Source organism: Acomys minous, assembly GCF_964271855.1.
Source record: "Acomys minous genome assembly, chromosome: 1".
Classification (NCBI taxonomy): domain Eukaryota; kingdom Metazoa; phylum Chordata; class Mammalia; order Rodentia; family Muridae; genus Acomys; species Acomys minous.
Window position 1 is genome coordinate 57,118,927 of NC_140483.1, and position 15,646 is coordinate 57,134,572.

Consider the following 15,646-nt stretch of genomic DNA (forward strand, 5'->3'; position numbering starts at 1 on the left):
GGGCAAAATGTGGGCTTCGAGAAGCCAGAGGCAAGAGCTGCTGACCCAACTGAGGCCCGGTGTGGTGGGTAGACCCACAGGGGTGGCCACATCCAAAGCCGAGGACCCTGTCTTCAATGTGCTCTAACCACCATACTCTTGTGTACAAAAATCATTTTATGTACTTTCCAGAAAATTTAGGAAATATAACCAAAAAAGGGAAAACACACATTGTCTGTAATTTTACTCCCAGTGACTATCATTGTATTTTTACCATTTACTTTTTCCACCTTATTAAGATTATCTTATATTATTTTATCATCACGTTTCATTGATTATGATGATGAGCATTTAAGCTTTTAACATATTTTCCATTCCTCAGGCACTGTCATTTACTGAACCCTTATAATTTAACATGTAAATAAAGAAATGAAGGCCCAGAAAGGCTAAGTACCTTGCTCAAAGTAACACAGCCTGTAAAAAGCAGAGCCAGATTTTGAACCCAGGTTCTTTGGTTTGAGAATTTATCATTTCTATTTTCTTTTAAACTGTGGACATATTGTAATAACTGTGCTCTATTATTTCCATGTTTTGCTTTTATGAAAATTTCCTTTCATGTACATGGGTTTGAAATTATGAGTCTAACTAATAATCAGAAAAAAATCTATATGAACACGTGTGGACTTTGTCTTGCCATTGTTCCTTAAACAATGTGGCAGAGCTGCTATATACACATTAACTTGTATCAGGAATTTTAAGTAGAGTGGGGGGGGGGCGGGTAATTAAAAGTATGCACAGGTTCTGTGAAGACACAGCATCTTACATATAAGGGGCTTATGTGTCTGGTCTGGGTGTCCACTGGGCCTGGAACATTGATCCCACAGGTTCTGAGGGCGTCCGTGTTCACATGAGCTCTGACTTAAATATTCCCACTATCCTTGATTTTTCATTTGGTGCCCACTTCCAGAAATGGAGTTTATGGAACAAGGGGCGTAGACATTTTTAAAGCTGTTTAAATGTTCTACACTTCCTGCTCTTCAGAGGAGGCTTTGGAGAAACTATGACCCACTCCAGCTTGCCCACCACAGGGAAGCCAGGGTGGTGGAGCAGTTGGAAATTGGTTCCTGAAGGGTCGCCATGGGGATTGGAGGTGTCTAGTCAGCAGAAGTGTCATGGAGTGTTGAATGGAAGAGAAAGATCTGCCCCCCAGACTTTTACACAGAAGTGGCCAGTGGGTGGAGGTTGTGGAGAACCCAGTCTACCTTGGCTAGAACAGCACTGCTGTCGGATAACCCTGGCCTGGGTTCATGCAGGATGTGTGTATAGGACAGAGCTGCCACATAACACACACACACACACACACACACACACACACACACACACACACACACACACACGTCTTTGAGTTATTACTGGGGGAGTCTGCCCTCCACTGCCCCCACCTTAGGGAGCCTGGTCCAGGCTGGTACCTCTCCCCATCTATCTCCTCAGCCTGAAGAGCACAGCCTGGCTTGTGTCACAGGCCACACAGCTCCTCCATTATGCATGAGGGGGACACAGCGGTGAGCGAGTGAGCCAGGCTGAGGGAGGGGACAGGCCGTTATTAATAAACAAGTTATTGTGTGGTGTTCCATTTAGAGAACTCTCAGAGGACGTGGTGGGCTTGAGATAATAAAGCCCTGTTTATGTTACACAGGGCTGGGAGGTGGCAAGTGGGGGCTGGCAAGAAGCAGGGACACCAGGAATGGTTTTGATTCCTCCTGGGGTAGGGCTGCTGTCTTTGCTCTGTAGAGGGCCAGAGATACGAGAGGGCCTAGCTGGGACTTAACTCAGAACAGCTTTCAGCATCACCTTGGCCCGGAGGAAGGCACCTGCCAGCAGAGAATCCGGACCAGCCAGAAGAGGTGGGTGGTAAGCTCTCTCTTGCTCCTCCTGCCTGCCCCTCCCCCATTCTGCTCTGACCTTCTGAGGCTCCCTGGAGGTGTGTGCTGGGACCTCCTAGCCCAGTGGTTTGGTCAGGATTAGCAGACAGGCTTGGAAGGCAGAGGGTGACAATGAGAGTCTTGTATATTCTTAGTAGGCTAAAATTTTAGGAGAAACGGGGCAAGGGACAAGTACCCAAAGTCCTGGTGAGGGTGGACAGTGGCATCCTGGTCTGAAAGTGAGGCTGTCTAGGAAAAAGAGACACTGAAGAGCTGTCAGGGTGGGCCGATTTGGGGGTGCTCATTAAGTCCCAAGGACTGTGTTGGTTTTATGGCCAGTCATCTCCTGGGCGAGGATCCTGTTACGGTTCTTCGCCTTTTGATCTGGGCATCCGGATCCCAAGCCACCTCGCTCTCCAGTGGGGGTTGGCTGGCTCAGCGTTGGTGCCTCTGCATGTCAGGGCAGAGGTGCAAAACTGCTTTTGGGAAGAGAACCTGTGCTGGTTCTGAGGAACCTTGGTTCTTGTCACTTCTGAATGAGGACAGAGAGCTAGAATCTGGCCAGGTCTGAGTCCCGTGGCTCCGTTGGAACCTGATGGCCCTCTCCTGGTCCTTGTTGTTTGGGACAGCTCTTCCCTGGCACCTCCTCAGAGGTAGAAAACTGCCTTCCAGGACAGCTCTGTCTAAGAGGAGGTGTGCCAGTGGAACAGATTACAGAGGGGGGCGGCAACAATCTGTTCTGTCCTCATGGGTGCAGGCTTAGAGGCAGAAGTTTGGACACAGTGACTTTAAAGTTGTTTGGGTTGAAGATTCAGTGCCCTTGTTTAGGTTAGGAAGACTACATTAGGTCCAGAAGGAACAGACCCCAAGTACCGGAAGAGCATTGCATCGCTAGCTGAACTCTGAGGGCTCAGCCTCTCCAAACTCAGTTCAGCCCTCCGCCACGGGCAGTGTCAGGAACCGGGGATGTCTAGGATGCTCTGTCACCATGGAGCACCCTGACTTGGCCTCTGTGGGGCCTGAGGAGGAGGAGGAGGAAGAGCAGGAGGAGGAGGAGGAGACATGGGACAGAATCACAGTTCTCCCAGCCCCCACACTTCAAGGCAGCACCTGCCGGTCCTGGGAACAGGCCTTGTCTGTGATGTGCATGCCAGGCCACCTGCTCTTCCTCTTCCAGAGGTTGTGTTGTCAATCAACCATAGGCTGCCTGGAAGACACCTGGCTTGGAGGGATGGCCCGATGATCTCTGGCATGCCTTTGAGGGGCAACTATTGGCTCTGTTGTGTGCTTGTCAGTTGTTGGGAGTAGGGACTGGAAGGATTAGGAACCAAGACAAGGCCTTCTGCTTAGAGGCTGAAGTAAGCCAAGCTGTCGGCCAGTTCTTTCTCTGAGGTCAAGGCTCATGGTACACTGGAAAGAAGCAGTGAGTTGGGTTTGCCCCGTTGTTGGTAACACAGTCAGGAAGGCTAACCCCATGGCGGGCCCTTCCCTGAGCACTGGGTGCCCATCTTCTCACAGCTCTCCCAACAACTTGCACTGTCCTTACCTTAGAATCAAGGAAACTGAGGTGAAGAGAAACTAGTGTGCCGTCCAGTGTCGCAGCCGGTGACGGGGCCCAAGAGCATACATTCTAGATGCTCTCACCCTGACTTCTCAGGAGGGAGATGACAGAGTGGATTATTTTTGGTCACCACTAGAAGGAACTAAGGTCTGATGCAAAGAAACAGTTCCTGCCAGTGAGGGGCCTGGTGGTTGGTGTGTTCTTCCTTAGAGAGCTTGGCGAACCCTGCCCTTCAGGCAGAGCACTGGACTCTGGACCAATGACCGCTCAGCAGTTTTCCTTCTGAGGACTGTGACAGCTGCTTTCTCACTGTAGACCAGCATGAGGTACCTCTATGAGGTGCAAGACTATGGATCAGAACATACAGGACACTCCAAGAACCATGCTGGGATGCTGGGTTCTAAGGAGAGGCCTGGCTTGCTGGAGAGTTCTCAGAGTCGGTGAGGGGATACCCGTGAGGAGCTGGAGCAGCCTGGGCTTGGTGGACATCTCTTTACACCCTTCAGTAGGGGTGCATCTGTTACCTAGAAAGAAGCTTTAGCCCTGTTCTCATGATCCCTACCACAAAGTCCCGCCCTGTGTAGGAACCCAGCACACTATTGCATGTGCTACGGGGTAGCAGCTGAGGCCTGAAAAGTAAGAGGAAAAGGCCTTCAGTGAGTCCTGTGAGCCATTCAGGTGGGGCCGGGGCACCTCCGAAAGCTTCTTCCTCTCTGCTGTGCAATCTGTGATAAGGCAGCAGCCCCAAGGAGGTTGTCTTCCTCCTGAGGGGCTGTGAGGGGAAGGGACAGTCAGCATCCTGGGTGTCATGAAGCGGAGTGGTCAGGCTGCCTGCTTCCTGTCCACTTCCACTTCCGCCTGGGTGAGCTCCCAGTCTCCTCACCTGTCAGGTGTGCTATTAATAGCTCCTGCCCCTCGGACTCTGATGCTTAAAGCCGGGAGCACAGGAGGAGGAAGGAGGGAACCCCCCCCCCCCCCGTCCAGGTGTCCGTGGCTACTGTGTCTTCTTCTTCAGCCCCAAGCCTTCCTGTACCAATACATGTCCACAGCTAGGCCTGGCTCGGGTTTCTAATTCCAGCCCACTTCCTCCTGCACCCCATAGTTGGGAGAGCCAGTGCTGGGCCACATGCCCACTGCTAGCTAGCTCTCTCTGCCCAGACTGTCTCTGGTCTCTTTTTGGGGTCTCTGGAGGTGAGCTCTCTGGCATTTGGTGCCAGTGTCTTACTTCCTGTGTCTTCCTCACAGCTCAGCAGTGTCCTCACTGCCTGGAGACCTGGCTTTATTCCACGCCCTCTTTGTGCTAAGCCAGGCTCCCTCGGGAGCCCTGCCTCCAACTCTTGAATCTTCTGGATCCTCCCCCTCTTCTCCACCTCCTGGCTCCTGTCCTGATAGCACCCGCCCCACCTCCTCCCCTTCCCGGCTTGTACCCTCTCTGCTCCCTTCCTCCTGCAGCCACCCACCTGGTTTGAACCTCACCTCGGAGTGTGTGCTTCCCAGAGACTCCAGCGCATTTTACATTCCTCCAAGGAGCTTCTCCCAACTTTAAAAAAAATCTTTGAGGACCCACATCTGCGTGTGGGTGTGAACTCAGGCGACCTGGTATATTTCCAGGAAGAGCTCAGTGCCCCTCACTCTGGTAAAGGGAGCGTCCAGTGCTGTAGTCTTTTGACATATGTTCTCAAGTAGTGTCTTCAGTAGCCTGGCGAGGTAGATAGCAGCCTTTATTTCATAGTCAGGCGGATGAAGTGACTTGCCTGCAGCCACACAGGGATCAGGTGGGAGAGCGACAGCTCATGAGTGGGCCTTTGTGTTCCCCTTAGAACCACTGGGGTTCTAGAAGGTGGGCGGCTACAGGGGATTCACGTGAAGACATATGAGCTCCTGTCGTACGGGAGCTGGGTTTCTGAGTGAGCAAACCCAAGCGTCCTGCCATGGTCCTTCCTCCAGACTCCCAGACCTGCGGCCCCAGGCCCCTCTCTCACACAGAATAGGCTGAAGGGAAGGGCTAGAGGGATGGGGGTACCTTTCCAGGGTCCCTAAAGCTTAGACCAGAGAGTGGAGCCTGAAAGAGGCTCTGAGTTGCTGGGGGAGGGGAAAGAACAAAGCAGGGAACTTGGAGGTGGCTGGGTAACACAGTGTTAGCAGCTCAGCTGTTTCTTTTTCCTAAAAGTGGGCTGTAAGGGAGCATTCAGCAAAATGCTTGCAGATTATCCGAGAGGCCAAAGGGCCAGAGACCTGTGCGATCCTGACTGACTGGCAGCTTTGGCCTCCAGTGGGGCCTGAGTGCCAGCTCAGCCCTACACACGCCTGCTCCTCTGCTGTGGCATCTGTGGGGAAAGATGTTAGTGACTAAGTGCACTCAGTTCACTGTGCATATACCAGGTGTGTTATGTTCATTGTACACACACCAGGTGCTCTTTTGTTCATTGTGCACACACCAGGTGCACTTTGTTCACTGTAGTTGGCTCTGTGGTTGGGGTGTTGGAGCATCACAGATGCAAAGCATTTACTCCATCTCTGAGCTATGCCCTTCTATTAATTTTCAAAACCAACTGTAGGGATGTACAATATGCACTTAGGAAAATGTACATTTGTTAAGGGCACAATTGGTGAGTTTTGACGTTTGTGTGTGTGTGTGTGTGTGTGTGTGTGTGTGTGTGTGTGTGTTTAAAACTGAGTAAAAATGCATGTGAACACCCATACCCATTCTTTTTAATGATTTCTGTTTGCATGTGACATTGTGAGGTGGTTTTATGAGGTGCATTGCTCAAGTGTACAGGTAAGAGAGACATGCCAACACAGTTCAACTCAGGGCCACAAACACCCTGCCATTAACCAGGCATCCTTTGGTGTTCTTGATTTCCTTGAGGTGTCTCTTGGACAGTTTGTCTCTGTAAGCAGTCCTGGCCTTATCAGTTATGTTGAGGTTCTGGCTGCTCAGCCAGACCCAGCAGTAAGGTGGTCTTTCTCTTCCCGCAGCTTTTTATCTTCCCCTGCCTTCCTCTCTGTGCTGCCTCACCCCCAAGCTGAAGCCGTGCTCATTAGGCATCGACTCCGTTTTCCTTCCTTCCATCCTCTGATAGCCACCATCCTTCATTCTGCCTCTGCGAGTTTAACTACACCAGGAACTCAGATGAACACAGTCATACGATATTTGTCCTTTTGTGTTTGGCTCATATTGTTATAGAAAAAAAATAGATTTTTCCGATGAGAAATCACTCTGCACACTTACAGATTAATAAGGCAAGACTCTTTAATAGCTCATGTCCAGCTCTAATGCTCAAATGGGAGCCAGCCTTGAATAGATTTCAATAACTTGTATACAGCTTGGGCTGATGTGTTTTACACATGCTTAAATCTTAAGTCATCCTTAAATCTATTATGTCCCGATCCCAGGTTATGTTTTGGACAGTTTAGACAGAGATGAGAGACTCCAAGTCTGTCCACTTGGTTAGATGGGAGATTTACACAGCAAAGGTATTGCCAGAATTATTTCTTAAGTACACCAGTGTTATTCTTCTTAAATAACCGTTACCCAGGGTTGTCTTGCCCATCTGGCAGAATTATGTTTTTCAGAAGAGAAGAACTGTGGCCTGTCTGGCAGGCCAGGACTTTAACAGTGGCTGCATCCTTGTGGGGCTCCCTGGAGCTTCCTGTTTGAAGTTCTGTTCTTTGGAGAAGGGCCTAACAGCTGGTCAGTCTTGGTGAACAAACGTTTACATTCTAGCATTGATGAATTTTGCTAATATCTAACAGGCCTAAGTAGCACACCACTTATCTGTGGGGTGTTTTGGAGGCAGCTCTCTCTTAGCTAAATTCTACTTCGTGTGATTTAATGTCTCGCAAGCAAACCTATTAGCAAATCCTTTATAATATCAGTTCTGTTCCTTTGTGTTTCCGCTACACCAGTTTCACGTCAGGTCGTGCTCAGCTCCATCACCTTTCAGCAAATGTCAGAGTTTTCTTTCTTAGGGCTGCTATCATTACATTGTAACTGCACGTTACTCTTTTTGCTGTGGCAACCCCACTAAGGAAAGCAACTTTGGGAAGGATTGTCTTAGCCCACATTGTCAGAGGCTGAGGTGTGGTGGAGGCAGAGTCACCAAGAACATCACAGTAGCCAGGAATCGGGCGTGTGGCGGGGAGAGAAACTGGGGGGACTGGTATAATCTTCAAAGGCACACCCCAGTGGCACGCTGTCTCCAGCTCCTGACGTTTCTCACTTCCCTAAATAGTGCTACCATCTGCTCCTGTGGGGACATTTAGTATCAGACCACACAAAAACATGCAAGCCACATTTGGTTGTCCATCTCTTGGTAGACAGACGTTTGAATTCCTTCCACCTTTTGGTAATGGGCTGCTCTTGTGGGTACTGGTGTACACGTCGTCATGGCAACCTCCAGTGTTCAGCTTCCTCTAGGCAAAGCCTGGGCTCTGAGTTCTTGCGCATTGATGCTCCTGGCCTGCTTGGTATCTCTAGTCAGTACCTCTAGCACTGACTGCTGGATGATCTGCTGTAGCTCTAGCAGTCTTGATCAGTGGTTCTCAACCTGTGGGTCGTGACCCTTTTGGGGGGGTCACATAGCAGAGATCCTGGGTATCAGATAGTCACAGGACAATTCATAACAGCGGCAACATTACAGTAATGAAGTAGTAACGAAGTAATTGTGTGGTTGGGGGAGGGTCACCATAATATGAGGAACTAAAATGAAAGGGTCACAGCATTAGGAAGGCTGAGAACCACTGGCCTTGCTGGGTTCTTTCTCTAGAAGCTTCCTTTCTCAGTATGTGTTGGCCACCAGCTGACTTCTGGAGTGTGATTCCAATAAGGCTCTCAATGCAAGAATACAGTAGAGCATCGCTATTTCATCAAGAAAAGCGATGAGACTAAATGTCATCAGGTACCCACTGTATTCACTGAAGGTGTTACCATGGTCCTACATGCGCCACCTTTCATATGGCGATCCTGTGAGGTAGGATGAAGACCCGGGGACAGTCTCAGAGCTCCAGCTCACACAGGCTGACACTCTTCCTCTGCACACCTGTGTAACTCCCTGGACTTCCAAGGCAAGTGAACCAGGGACCTTTGCTAGCCTTCTTCCTTTCTAACAGAACCCCAGGCATGGAATTCCTTCCGTGATTTGAAAGAAAAATCTGTGGGGCTTCCTTGCCCTAGCTCTCGCAAAGTATATAGAATTATAATTAAGAGTTTTTGTTTTTACAATGTATTAAAAAAAAATAGGGAGAGCAGCATAATAAAGCCCCACGTGTCCTCTGCCTAGTGCCAAGGACAACCTCTGCTTGGCCCATGTCCTTCCATCTCTCAGATTCTCTTCTTTGATCTGGGGTCCCAATTCATGGGGTAGCAGTTGGTGTTTTCTGGATGAGGGCAGGAAAATGGACAAATCTGGGTATCCTGGAGCAAAATCCTTCCCAGCTGGCAGAGTGTTAATTGTCTCCCCCCCCCCCACCCCCCATGCCAGAGTCCCTACATCTTTCGTCTGGCTCTTGAGCACTGTCCAGGAGGGGCTAGGGACAGGGAGGGTCCGAGAGGCCGGCCAGCCCTGCTAGGGTAGTTTGCAGGGAGATTTCCTTCATTCAAGCATTTTCTTCCTGTAGATAGATTTTATTAGAGATTGTTTTGGGTGGAAACGGGTCAGATGAGGATAGCCTTCACCTTGGGTTCATGGTGTCCATGGTGGAGCTGCTGGCTTTATGGCAAAAGATGGCTGGACCAGCAGAAAGCGAGCACATGGCCTCTTCATAGAGATATTCGGCAAGAATATATGTATTCATTTGTGAGACGGGGCCTTGCTGTGTGACCCAGCTTGGTCTCAGACTTGAGCTCCTCAGCTTCCTCAGTGATGGGATTACAGGTGTAAGCCACCCTATCTGTACTAATTTTCTCCTAAAAACAAAGCAAAGCTGAAAGTATCTACAGTGTGCCAAGTACTGACCACAAGCTGAGACTACACGTTGGTATCCGTTCGCACAGAGCTTGTGGCCCACAGAAGGAATGGCTGATAACGAGGGTGTGACAAGGGATGTTATGGATGTCTGTCCACTGATATGTGTTCTTGTAGCATCGGGGAACAGCCAAATGATACATATTTCTAACCAAAAATAAAAGACCGTGGGGCTCACTTTTATTTAGAAAGCCTGGCAGTTCATTTAGAAGAGAAAAGGAACGGAGGCCTGAACCTGAAATGGGTGGAGAGGAGAGAATTCAATTGGATTTGCTGGTTTGCTGTGTCTTGGTTAGTGTTTTACTGCTGTGAACAGACACCATGACCATGGTAGCTCTTATAAAGGAAAGCATTTCACTGGTGCCGGCTTACCGTTCAGAGGTTTAGTCCACCCCCGACCTGGTGGGAGGCATGGTGGCGTGCAGGCGGACGCGGCGCTGGATGGAGAAGGAGCTGAGAGTTCTGCATCTGGGTGGGCAGGCAGCGGGGAGACAGAGTGACACAGGGCTCAGGCTTGAGCGTTTGAGACCCCCAAAGCCCACCCGCTAGTGATGCCACACCTACTCCTACAAGGCCACGCCTCCTAATAGTGCTACTCTCTATGGGCCCATGGGGGCCATTTTTATTCAAACCACCACACCTCTCTGGTTTATTTCAAAGATTTAGCTTTTGTCCAAGGTGAGCAGTGGGGATAGAGCAGGTGTGAGTGGTAAAGCAGCGATCAGCCGGCGTGGGTTGTCATGGGGTGGGAAATCGGGGAGGCATGCCCAGTTCTTGCTTGAGGCCTACTTTGTGTGTTTCGATATTTCCTAGAGATAGAGACTGAAGACAGGCCCAGCTACTCTAGCAGTAGTTTTTGCTTTTGTTTTGGTTTTTGGTTTTTTTTTTTTTCAGTGTTTTCATTTGATTTGTCTCATTTTAGTATTTTATTTACTTTTGAAAACAAAGGCTTGGGTCGCCTCACTGTGAGATGGGATGGACGTTCCTCTGACCCAGGGATCAGGCAGTGGATCCTTTTCATAAGCTTTCTTATTGTGTGGTCTGGGTTTCTGTCATTTTCCAGTTGTCCTCTCTCAGCCTGAGTTTCCAAGTGTTATACAAGCAGGAGAAGGCCTTGTGTGTGGACCAGCACATCTGTCATGTCTATGTGCTCCTTGCTACTGAGAGGGGAATCAGATGGAAAGGGGAAGAGGGCGTCTCTCCGAAGAAGCCCGAGCTTTCCCAACCAGCCAGAGAAATTATGTCTTCACACTGAATAAATGCCTTCTTACCAAATGAGCTGACTGGAGAGCATCAGCCCTCCGGCCCTCTCCCCTGGGGCCGTAGCTCACAAATGTTGGTTGCTATGGATACAGGCAACTGTAGTTCTCCTGGGGGTTATGGCAGCATGGCTGTGGTGGAAGCAAGGCAAGCTGGTGTTGGTGCGTCCCCAAGATGGTACCTCTTCACAGAGGCAGGGATTAACGTTGTCTGCGCATCGCCTCAGCACCCAGGACCCTGACTGGCCACGCCACCCACGAGGGTGTGTACCCGAGTTCAGCCACACTGTGCCGCTCTATCAGTGGCCACTTTGCCTTTCTAGTTCTGGAGGCTGGCAGAGCTAACTGGGACAGTGCTCCCTGGAGTGAAAGTGACACAAGTCAGCTTTCTGTGAGTGGGACCCTGTCCAGGAAGATGAGAGAGAGAGAGAGAGTTATCAAGTGGCAAGGGAGGTACAGTTCGTGCCATCAGGGAGCTCCCATAGCTGCGACACGGACCCTGCCCACAGTGAGCTCCCTGCCTGATGGGACAACCAGGGGCACTTGAATACAACACGCTGGAGAGTAGACAACCAGGCACAGAATGGGTGGCTCCTTTGTGTGTGACAAGGAGTCTTTTCTTGCTGGGTGTGCTGGCTCATGTCTGTAATCCCAGCACTCCAGGGGGCTGAGGCAGAAGGGTCTATAACAGAAGACCACCTTAGACCACATAGCAGGATGGGATCCAATCATAGCCTCCCTCCCCGCCCCTCAAAAGATCCTTTGCTTGGCCGGACCACAGTCAGGTTCCTGGACCTCTTCCCAAGTCTCGCTTTGTTCTCCCTTGCAAAATCCAGTTTTAGCATGGGTCCTGCTGAGTCACTCGGCAAGAACCTTCCATTTCAGTATCTGCCCAGGGTCCCCCACCTCCACCACATCTTAAGTTCTTAAGTGACATTTCGTCTCGCGGGTCTGTCTTTTTTTTTTTTTTTTTTTTTTTTTTGTATTATTTTATTTTATTTTATTTTTTTTATTACATTTTTATTAATTTATACATATTACATCTCAGTTGTTAGCCCATCCCATGTATCCTCCCATCCCTCCCTTCCTCCCACTTCCCCCCCCTACTCCCCTCCCCTATGTCTGTGTCTGAGGGGGATCTCCTCCCCCTGAATATGCTCATACGGTATCAAGTCTCTCCTTGGTGACCTATTATCTTTCCTCTGAGTGCCACCAGGCATCTCCATCCAAGGGACATGATCAAATATGGGGCACCAGAGTTTGTGTGAGAGTTAGATCTTCTTCTCCACTCAACAGTGGAGAATGTCCATCGGCTAGTCCGGGTAGGGGTTCAAGGTTTTTACTGCCTATTTTTTCCTTGGCTGTTGCCACAGTTTGCGGAGGACCCCAGGGCCCAGACTCGCCTGTAGTTTTCCAGGACCCACTGGATCCTTCCATTTCCTCTTTCTCCCAGGCTTCTCACACCTAAAGTTTCAATAGGATGTCCTCCCCTCTTACCCATTATTCTGGTAGGTACAGTTTTTCATGGGGACGTACACCTTGGGCTAGTGTCTCGATATAAGTGAGTATATACCATTTAGCTCTTTTTGCTTCTGCGTGAACTCACTCATTATGACAATTTCTAGTTCAATCCATTTGTCCACAAATTTTGGAAATTCCTTGTTTTTAATAGCTGAGTAGTATTCCATAGTGTAAATGTACCACAGTTTCTTTATCCATTCTTCTGTTGAGGGACACGTAGGTTGTTTCCAAGTTCTGGCTATTATGAATAAGGCAGCTATGAACATGGTTGAGCATATGTCCCTGTTGTGTGGTAGTACATCCTCTGGGTATATTCCAAGGAGTGGAATAGCTGGGTCTTGAGGAAGCCCTATTCCCATTTTTCTGAGAAAGCACCAGATAGCTTTCCAAAGTGGTTGTACTAGTTTGCATTCCCACCAGCAATGCAGGAGTGTTCCTCTTTCTCCACACCCTCGCCAGCATGAGGTGTCAGTTGAGTTATTGATCTTAGCCATTCTGATGGGTGTAAGATGGAATCTCAGTGTCGTTTTGATTTGCATTTCTCTGATGACTAAGGAGGTCGAGCATTTCTTTAAGTGTTTCTCAGCCATTTGATATTCCTCTGTTGAGAATTCTCTGTTTAGCTCTGCGCCCCATTTCTCTATTGGGTTATTTGGTTTGGTGGTGTTTAATTTCTTAAGGGTCTGTCTTATTCGGCCGGCTTAGGTTAAGCGTTCTCGTAGTTTTCATGCACAGCCCCACCCCCTTCCGGGCTCTACTAGGAATTGAGCCCAGTCTCTCCCCTATTGCAGAATCCTGTTATTGTGGGTGGCTGCCTCCATCTTCCCACTTTGGTGGTCTTCAGTAAACTTCATCTTCTTTGATTTAACAAGTGTCACAGAATAATCACCCCACCCCATTTCAAACCTCCGTGGCCTCCCTTCGTGCCTCCTGGCACAGCTCATCCCCATGGCCATGGGACCTGGCCAGCCCACTCCTCTCTCCTCATCTGCCATGGTCCAGCCACATTGGTATTTAGGTTGATACCAGCCCTGGAGTTTTTCTTTGCTGTTCTGCCTGGAACTATTTTTCCCATCGTCTCTCAGTTTAGGCCTTCACTTTAGTCAGGTCTCTTGGCCACTTCATGTAAAGCCAGCCCTCCTTCTCTCCCTCCCTCCCTCCCTCCCTCCCTCCCTCCCTCCCTCCCTCTTTTCTCTCTCCCTCCCTCCCTCTCTCCCTTCCTCCCTCCCATACCCCACTTCTTTTCCAACTTTATATTTCTGTTACCTGTGCTTGTGCTATTTATATATCTAACATTTTATTGCCTGCCCTATCCATTGAAAAGGCAAATCTCCAGAATCCAGAGATAATGTCTTGCTTACGCCTGAATCTCATTGCCAAGGGCTTTGCCTGGCACATGTGAGCTCCTTAATAAATAATGAGTGACAAACTGTAGCTCAGTGAGTGTCATTGAATTCCGGGAGAATGTTTGCAATATGTTTTTCTATTGTCTTCCCCATCATAAAGGGAGCACTTCTCATTTGCAATTTTAATCAGCACTTGAAAGACATTTTTCAGGAAAGTAGATTTCAGGTTTAAGATACGGTCTCTTGAACTTCCCTGGCGGTGGCAGGGGGTAGTGGTGGGGGCAGTGGGGGCAGGGGTGCCCTCTGTGCTCACAGGAACCTATGAGAGCTTTGTTCCTTCTGTGGGTATCTACATGTCACTCCATACAGGAAACTGGACCATGCAGGGGCTTGAGATAGGATGCACTGGAGCCGGTCACCAGAAGCTCTTCTGGAAAGCAGATCTTTCTTTAGTAAAAGACAAAATGTGCTGGGCCTTGGTTTATGCAAATGTTGAGAAACCACCTGGACCAAGCCCTTGTGCGTACCAGGGAGTAGATCTACCTGTCCCAGCTAGAGTCTGAGCTTGGCTAGGACGAGGTAACGAGGATGAGGGCTTTGGAAGCCTGCATTTGAATGACAGGCCGTACGGGGCTGGGACTGCACTGGAGCGGTGACCCATGAACTCTGCTCTCTGGCCCCTTCCTGGTCACTTACTTACGGCCCTTTTGAAGCTATGTTAACATGATGGCCCCTCTGGGGAGCACCGATCCTCCTCCCACGGCCTGTACAGCTGGGGCGTGGGGCATCTGTGTGTACAAGAGTCAGCTGGCAGGTGGAGGATGACCCAGCCCTCAGGAGGATGGCCCTCGGCTCAGCAGCTTGCAGCCCTTTGTTTAGTTGGGAACCTGACAGGCCAGAGGTCAGCATTTTCCTTGGAAGATATCAGAGCTTGCCATGGCAGGGGCGGGGGGGGGGGCTGGGCAGGGTGGAGGGGAGATTAAGGTCAGGTTTCCAGGGAGCTGACTGGGATAAGGTCCTATCTCCATCAAGTCTCCACTGTATACAGTCTGGCTGGCGTCAGCAGCATGTGACTGGCATTGCAGCTTCTGCAACCTGGTTACAGGGCCATAGAGCTGGGCAGCTAAGAGTCCTTTCAGAAGCCAAATGGGACCCCATTCTGAGGATGAAACATCTGAGGACCAGCTATTGGAGGAGCTAGGAACTGAACCCGGTGTCCTGGTGTCCTGGTGTCCAGCTCCTTAAGGGGGCCAGGAGAGCTGGGCAGCCGTGTGGCATGGCAGCAGTGCCCCAGCACCTCAGAACCCTGTCGTGTTTCCCAGAAAGCAGTAAGCTTGGCTAGTGTCACAGTAAGTGCCTTTTGCTCAGTATCAGAACGACAGCTGTTCTTCTACACGGTGGTAGCAGTGGTAGCGATGTGGCAGCTCCCTCACCGTGTCGCCTCCAGGTGCTTTCAGGGCCTGTAGACTGCACTGGGCTCCAGTCAGCACTGTGTTCATGTAGACTAGCCTGGGATGGATATGCAAGTGGCCTGAGGACGCAGGAGACCTGCCACATAAGCCTCTATCTGCTTCCCCTGTCAGCGCATTGGTGGTTCTTAAAACCACATACACACTTGTAAATGTTTGGTCTTGTTTATCTGTTTTGAGGGGAGTCTTTCTAGGTGGTCCAGGCTGGCTTAGAACTCAAATTCCTCCTGCTTCAGCCTCCTACATGTTGAAATGACAAGCATACATTACCTTGCTCAGCCACACATGCGTACCGAGTCCTGTCCTTCTCTCCTCTTCCTCTGAGGATTTGGCAGGGAGGTGAGCAAGATGGCACTGGGGTGGGGAAGGTATTTCAAGCTGAAGCTCTGCACTGTTCTAGCCCTTAATTGGGGGAGCCGGGTTCACACCTGAATGAGCCTCCCCCTTGAACCCGAACAGGATCTTTATTTAACCTCTTGGAATCACGGCTTGAAAGGAGATTTAGCCTCATGCAGCACCGATAGTCAGTGAACTGAGATGGCACACCGCGTGGAACATTCATTTGTGTACTAGCACACAGTAGGTGTACATGACTGTGTGGGCTTTGTCCTCACCAGCACAGT

At 49.9% G+C, this 15,646-nt stretch overlaps 1 protein-coding gene across 19 annotated transcripts in view; it reads left to right on the forward strand.

The window, feature by feature from the left end:
* Positions 1-15,646, forward strand: part of NFASC (neurofascin) — a 186,125-nt gene that overhangs the window by 43,469 nt on the left and 127,010 nt on the right. The window contains exon 1 of one of the 19 annotated variants that reach the window (XM_084790350.1): positions 1,730-1,883. The exons of the other annotated variants lie outside the window; for them this stretch is intronic. The gene's annotated coding sequence lies outside the window, so the exon portion shown is untranslated. Of the gene's footprint in view, positions 1-1,729; positions 1,884-15,646 lie in introns of those variants that run through there. 19 annotated transcript variants of the gene reach the window in all.